Source organism: Pogona vitticeps, chromosome 1 (genome assembly GCF_051106095.1).
Source record: "Pogona vitticeps strain Pit_001003342236 chromosome 1, PviZW2.1, whole genome shotgun sequence".
Classification (NCBI taxonomy): Eukaryota; Metazoa; Chordata; class Lepidosauria; order Squamata; family Agamidae; genus Pogona; species Pogona vitticeps.
In genome coordinates, this window is record NC_135783.1 from 311,544,592 (window position 1) to 311,552,305 (window position 7,714).

At 43.3% G+C, this 7,714-nt stretch overlaps 1 long non-coding RNA gene across 1 annotated transcript; it reads left to right on the top strand.

Annotated features, from left to right (window-relative positions):
- Nucleotides 1–1,445: 1,445 nt before the first annotated feature.
- On the top strand, nucleotides 1,446–7,014 carry LOC140703207 (uncharacterized). Its single transcript, XR_012082588.2, has 2 exons — nucleotides 1,446–1,555; nucleotides 6,857–7,014. It is a non-coding gene; the product is annotated as an uncharacterized LOC140703207 (long non-coding RNA).
- The last annotated feature ends 700 nt before the right edge of the window (nucleotides 7,015–7,714 follow it).

Here is a 7,714-nt window from a genome sequence, read left to right on the forward strand (position 1 = left end):
TACTTCACATCGAAAAGTACGAAATACTTTTTTTTTTCAAATTACAGTGGAATCGCCTACTCTGAGGACTCCCCCTATATCACCACAGCCTTCTACCACGCGCAAAAGCTCTAATGTTATTTTATGTCCGCCGACAAGAAATGGAGGCTCGAACTGTAGCCCAGGGAAAGAAACTGGGGGAAATCGGATTCCTTTGCTAAAGCTAGTGGGCGTGAGGCGGGCGTGCGGTTTAGGGACGCGAGCTGCTGAAAATAGGGCTCGATCGCCTTCCCCTAGGCTTGCTCCGACCCCTCAGCGGCAAAGGCTCGGCTTTCCTTTGGTTCCTCAGCCTGTGACTCTTCTCCATCTCAAGGGGCCAATATGGAGTCCCCACAAGCTCCGAGAAGCCCCTGGCCTTGCCTTCGGGAAGGGCAGACCGACTGTAGACATCGGCCCCCCCTTAGGATAGGAGGGCGACCACTTTATTTAGTACAGTACCTCGCTTGTATCTTTCTTTCTTTCACGGATGCCTCGTTTTTCTCCCCCAAGGCAATCCAAGATGACTTACCACAGGATTAAAAACCAGATACTGTACAACTAATAAACAAGATTAAAGTAAAATACTTAAATAAATATATAAAGCCCTAACTTAAAAAAAAAGAATAAAAATAAACAATCGTTGCTGCACCTCCGCATTGAAAGCTCCTTTCTCGACAACCCATTCAAGACTTCTTTAAGGACGAGGTGACTGGACAGTGTTTTGCATCGTATTCGGACAAGTGTTTACACTTTCGGAGAAAGGTCTGGGTGTGCAGGTATGCGTACAGCGTGGGTCTGTTCCTGGTGGAGCTCCAGTCCAAAATTTTGGGGAGAGCCCCCCCCATCCCCACCCTACGGCGGTCCCGTCACAGTCCCTTGGAATAGGCATACCGCCAAATTTCAGGACAGATTAGACGACCGGGAACAACCACAAGCCTGGCCTTTAGCAAATGTGAAAAAGAAGCCACCACATTTGGTTTTAATTTGTACGTATCGGCCAAGAACCTATCATCCCTGCCCATCTGTCTCATCCCCATCGAATAAACCCCAAACAGTGCTTCTGGCTCTGGATCCCAGGTCTGGAATTGCCCTGGAAAAGGATGTCGACGGGCTTCCTTGCCTTTTTGAAAAGCGACGGAAAATCAAGCCCCTCAGTAGTTGATCCCGAGGCCCCACCTACTTCCAATTTTTCTACGGACACCACTTGTCTCATCTGCTTTCTTCCCGTCAGGTCTGTGAAATTTCAAGTAAACTACCTGAGTCAACACCCACGCTCTCATCTATGCCAACTTTTACGCCCTAGGAGTTGTGGTTTCAGCGTGATTTGAGCAATACACCTCAATTTCCGACGCTAAATTTGGAGTTCTTTGTATAGGAATAAACCTCCCCGTTTTTTAAAAAAAAGGAATTTATTTTGTACTATCTAGAAAAAGAAGTCCCGGGTTTGGTGTAGTGGATAGAGTGACGGACTATCCCTCTGGAGAATAGGGTTCGAATCCCTGCTCAGCCATGAAAATTGCCTGGGGGAGTGGAACAGGTAAAATCACTCCTTATATATCTCAGTTACCTTGAAGGCCCTATTAGGGTTCTTACAAGTCGGTTCCGATTCATTTTATGGCACTTTATATTTCGATGGGGCGCAGAGCCTAATTCGTCAGTTCGAAAGAAACCTGATGTCTCAATGTCCTAAGCAAATCTCAGTGATGCCAGTGCTTCAATCAAGGCTGTTTCTTTAATTCAGGATTGTTTCTGTACTTGTTTAATGCAGTGTCATACATTTTATTGGATATTAGGGACAAGGGTTCGAACACAACACAGAAGAACAAGTAGAACCTACTAAACAGCAAAACAGCACTGTTAAAAAAGAGGACAAGAGCGCAGTTAAAAAAAAAGATAGAGGAGATGCTTTCTTAAGAAGCCTGAGAGAATAGGAAGATCATTACTATTTTCAGCTAAGAAGCTCACAGAATTGGGGTCAGGTAGCGACCACCACTGAAAAGTCCCTCTCGGATTCAAAGAGTTCACACAAACGAAATCGAACTGATTTGCCTCCCTAGTTCACTCGGAAGTAAATCACAAATATGTTGGTGGGATTTATTTCCAAGAGGTGTATCTAGAATAAAGAACTAGCCCTGCTTAAAGACTTAAAGGTATATCTAGCCCACTAACTTATTTTTAACAGTGTCAAAAGAGTTGTTTTCTCTGGGACGCCGGGCAGCAAGCTATAAAAGCAATCACCCTCACTTTCTCTTTAACTTGCTCTCTGCAGTGATATGTTGAGATATGTTGCTTTTGTACCAGAGAGGGGTAAGAAAAATGACTTGGGGGACCGCAAGTCTCAGAATCCCCCAAACCCTTTGGGATCAGAGAATGGGAAAACTGCTCGGCATGGCTCTCGGGGATTCAAGACCTACACTTGGAAGAAAACCCAACAACCCTTTTTCAAGCTCTGCTCTAAACAAAGGCTCTTACATATCAATGGCTAACAGACGTTGATACGCCAGTCTTCCTTGAGGAAAGGATGTGCAATTTCTTTCTAAACCGACTGACTGGTTTAACGCCTTCCAGGTACGATTTTTAGAGGGTATCTAGAATAGCGGAGCTGCCCCGTTCCATGTTGGTCTTGACAACTCATTAAGAGCAACAGACACACGATGTTAGGCCTTATGATCAAATTTCTGTGGGGTAAGTTCCAGTCAAGTAGTGAGATATTTACTATTGCTCTGAATCATCGTGGTGAGAAGAATGCTGCATAGAAATGTCATTTTTCTGAAACCACCAGGAAACAAATGGCCATCACTCAACACGGAATCCAGAATGCTTTATTTGCAAATATATTTAAGGGCTGTAAACCTATCCCTGATTTCCAACAGTTATCGCTTGGAGTAACTCAGATAGAATCCCCTATTCGCTTGTGATCTTACAAATCTTACTGCCTCTATTTTCCTTCATTGGATTGTTTGCGTCATGTCATAAGGATTGTTATTTTTGAGCTGCAAAACTAAATAAGCCATAGGAAATATATTTATTAACAAATAACCATTTTAACCGAAAGATCCAAATTGCAAGTTCATGTAGAGGCACTATACACCCAAGAAAGGATTTATAATAGTGCACCTTGTGTTCACACAGTAGGGACAAACGAATGGCTGAAGCAAAGGTACATTATTGGCCTGCAACTCTCAGAAAAAAAATGGGAAAAATATGTTGGACTGAACCCCCCCCCCGAATCCAGTGTACAAACAGATTGGAAATTGCACTATTAAAAAGTAATTTTTTCCAAGCTCTGGATTTAAGATGTCTATCCCAGTTATTCTTTACATATATGCAAGTATTAAAGCCAGGAGCTGGATTCTATATTATGTAACCTTGTAAGCAAAAGAATATATATTTGCAATATGTCATATTGAGATATTACACAGAATTTGTAAAAGCATTTTAAAAAAATACTTCACACAAACATGACTTCAACTGTCTTTTACTGTGTTCTTTAATGATCTGTTCACAGATCACTAAGTGATCTGTGATTATGCAGCACAGTTCTTTGCACATTTACTTTCAACGCAGTCCCAAGGTGTTCAGTGGAGATTACTCACAAGTAAGTGTAGCCCATTTTGGCCCCACCCAGACTTATATAGGGAGACTTCTTGATTTATAGTTTGCAGACAAAGCCCATCTAGAGTGAAATGTAAACAAGATTTAATAGTTGCAGCTTTCAAAAGAAGTAGCTGTTAGTCTAGTGCAAGCATATCCAGCAAAAAGCCAAAAGCAAAACAACCAAGAGGCAAAAAATATTGTGACACCTGAAAGATCAACTGTTATATTTCTATGTGAGCTCAGGTAAATCAAATCTATTTCCTCAGAAGAAACAGGGGCTCGATTTTAGGTGTGTGTTTTCTACGTGGAGCTGAGGTCAGATTAGATAGTCTCCATGAACTCTATGATTCTACTGTGTTGAATCTTCAGCATCCAGATGTTTTAGGCCAATGCCAAGATGTGTCAACTGGCATGAACAATAACATGGGACTGTGAGAACTGCAGTCTAAAACAGCTGGAGGACCAAAGGCTATCCATTCCTGTTTTAGGTAAAACTTTGCTCCTCCATTCTGAACTAATTTGAATGTAAGCTTTAATGATTTCAAAGGCACCTATTTCCAGATCCGACTTTCGACCATTGCAAGTAAATCTAGGATTATTGTGTTCTAACAGGTTTCCCGGAAGGAAGGAAGGAAGGAAGGAAGGAAGGAAGGAAGGAAGGAAGGAGGGAGGGAGGGAGGGAGGGCAAACTTTTGGTGTTTTTTCTACTCCAAGCGCAAAACGAGCAGTCCATTTCTTTGGCATACCGGCTGGTCGTTTATTTTGGTCGAGGGATCATGATGCGGGAGGCAGTGAAGGAGAGGCAGAAAACGTGATTCAAATTCCTCTAATTTGAGCTCAAGAGGAATGACTTTCCCTTGACTTTCCGTGATGTTGCCGGCGAGGGTGGGGGCGAACCAAACAGCCGGATCGCAGTGAGGTGTTTTGCTCGCAGTCACAAGCTTTGCAGGCTCAAGTCTAAATAAACAAGAATCAGCCTGTTAATAGACGGGAAACCGAGACGTGAGCCCAGGAGAGGCTGCACTGTTTGCCGGCAATCCGGAATTAGTCGAGTAAGCCAGTGTAAACGAAAAGTCAAATGAAGCCCAACAGAAGAGGCGCACACCTGCCCGTTTGCCATCAATACCGACTGTGACTCCGACCTGGCAAACGACGCGAACTGCAAACAGCAACACGAAATAGATTTTCTGGTTTGGTCGGGAGAGGCTCTGTCAGCTTCTCCTGCCCCCACCCGCTGCTGTGTGCGTGGACTTCCCGCGGGGCGGCTTTGCCTCTTTTCTTTTCAGTAGGTGAAGATGGCCACGGTAGCCTCTAAAGAACTGCCTGGCTGGACACGTTCACTCGAGGAACGTGGGAAAAGAGAGTGCTCTTGACGTGGCTTCTCTCCGTCCTGAGCTCTGCTATGGGTGGGATTTACTCAAAAATTCCCTTTCTGTAACACAAAAAAGACCTTAACACATAGCCCAACTCCTTGGAGTCGTAATTCTTCCCAAGAAAGCGGAGACAATCGGGAGGAGAAACTTTACATCCTATCCAGTTCATTGAGAAACAACTGACATATGCGTGACTTTCCTTCCGGCAGTTTAAGGTTGCCCTTCTGTGCTCACATCATCCTGAGGCCATTCAGACATGAGGAAGTCTGAATGGCAGCAGAATGAATGGCCTCTGAGCAGAGCGTTAAAACGGCACTGTTACTGTTGCTAAATTGTACTCCGCGTGCTTAGGAAGGAGAACAGATTCTCACCTAGTGCCATACGCTGGTGCAGCCCAGAAGAATCAGGTTTGTAAGGAAGTGCATCTCATTTAGTTCAAAAGGGCTTGCTTCGGAGCAAGTGTAATCCAGGATAGCAGCTTTCCTTGTGTTAGTTCATGTCCATATCTAGTTGGGTCTCACCGACATGCTGTTTCAGATCTCAGTGGAAATCTGTGGATGCCAGAACAGGCAATTGTGCTTTCATCTTTGCTGTTCACAACGCACTCCAGCCCAAACTAATGCATACAGTGCGAAGTCTGATTACAGTGGGGGGCATGCTTAGCCATTTCCCCAGGAGCTATATAGTTGAACTGTTTTTGCTGTTTGTTTGCTCTCATATTTTTTTTCAAAAAAAGTTTAGGTGCATTCCATTGATTACAGTGCAATCCACTTCCTATGAAATGTGCACAGTTAGAAGAAATAAGCTTAACTGCTTCTTGGACTGAAGTTACAAACTGAAAATTTACTACAAGCAGCAGTATTTGAGCAAGATTCATTTGTTTACAATGGGAATGAAGCCCTCCCATCATTCACTTTCAGAATGTGAGGCAGCCCTATTCACAAATCAGTAAAGGCCAACATTTCTAGTTCTTTAGTGCACTGGTTCTTAACCTTGGGTTACTCAGGAGTTTTGGACTGCAACTCTCAGAAGCCTTCACCACCAGCTGTCCTGACTGGGGTTTCTGGGAATTGCAGTTCAAAAGCATCTGAGTAACAAAGGTTAAGAACCACTGCTTTAGTGCACAAACTCAGCTAACCGAGATGGATGAGGATCAGGTGAACTGACACTGGGTCAGTCGAAGGTGTACTGAAGCCTGACTCTACTAGGTTAAGACTGCTGAAAATTATTCAGGACCACTCGGAGCAGGCCTAACATCGTGTAGGCATATACTTTGTGTGTCACTGTTCTGAATGTTTAGATTTAGCATAACTTGGGCTTTGTCCTTGTTCCACCCCTTCTTCATCCATATGTCTGATACCTCTCATGGGTGGCAACTACCTGGAACATCTCTGAGTTATTAATGCTATGTCAGGATCAGAAAAGTCTACCTGAGGCGTTCTACCTCTATTGCTCCAGCTGAGATGTGGAGGTATTGTCTCCTTTTACTTTGCTGGCCTTTTTGACATGCTTGTGTATTGCTTGTTTAAAAAAACAACTCCTTTTAAAAACACTAGGGGGTCTTTCAAAGCCCAGGTTTAAAATGTGGGAATTCTATTCCTTCTAATTATTTGCAACATTTTTAATAAATGAAGTAGTTAACTATAATAATAATAGTAGTAGTAATTGTGTGCCAGCAAGTCCATTCTGGTTTATGGCAAATTGGCTAGACTTGAGTTAAAACATTTTGGTCTACTAAAAAAGAACAAATTTGGTGAATTTGTTGAAATTTGATGAACAGGTGAACAAATTGGTAAAGATATTTATCTGTTTATTAAATGTTACCGTTAACCTACCACAAGACTCTTCCTTTCTTTTTGTCATCTAAGATAGACCGACTCCTTGTCATCTTCGAAAAACCAGCAGAGAACCGAAGCAAGTTTACCGAAGTCAAAGGACAGCGACGCCCTGGTGTTCTTTAACTCAGAGCTTCTTTAACTCAGAGTTTTTGGACTGGAAGTTTCATTAAAATGCAAAGAACATGCAACTACTGTACCAAGTGCATTTAATGGAAGAACTCCGCTTTAAACAAACGGTGCCTCAGCTCCTGGAGAATCGGTAGCCTGGGCGCAGCCACTTCTGTGCTTATTTAGCCGGAAGTCAGCCTACTGACTTCCGCCGACTCTGGCCATAAAAGTTTATGAAAGTTGGCATCTCTCTTAAATCCGCTTATTTGGTTTGATTGGGAGAAATATTGCACCCAAAATAACCCGAACCGTTCCAGAGTTGTGTTTTTCCAAAGACTTTCCCAGCTCATCACCTCCCATCAGTTCTAACCAAACGAACAGCCGGAGCCACGCCAACCCAAACCGACCCTCGCAGCTCGAAAAGGCCGGGGCTTTGTTTTGTTTAAAGTTGCTTTTCTGAAAGGGGAAAAAACCAAACAAACAAAAATAAAAAAAAAACACGGGGCTTGAAGTTTCCCACGTCAAAAGGGTGGATTTGGAAGAGGTGCGGGGAGGAGTTGCCTTATAAACAGAAAATGAAGATTTATTTGCTGTCTGTTCCCAGTTCCCAGCCAAAACTTTTATGCTCCCACGCAGTTTTGCTTTGTCTTGATAGAGGAGGTGGAAGCGAAAAGGAGGGAGCAGGAGATTCCCAGAAGGTTTTAAGAAAAAAAAGGAAAAACCTGCGAAGTTGTTTGGAAGAAATAAAGGGGTTTGGGACAGCTCATTTTCAGTCTGTCC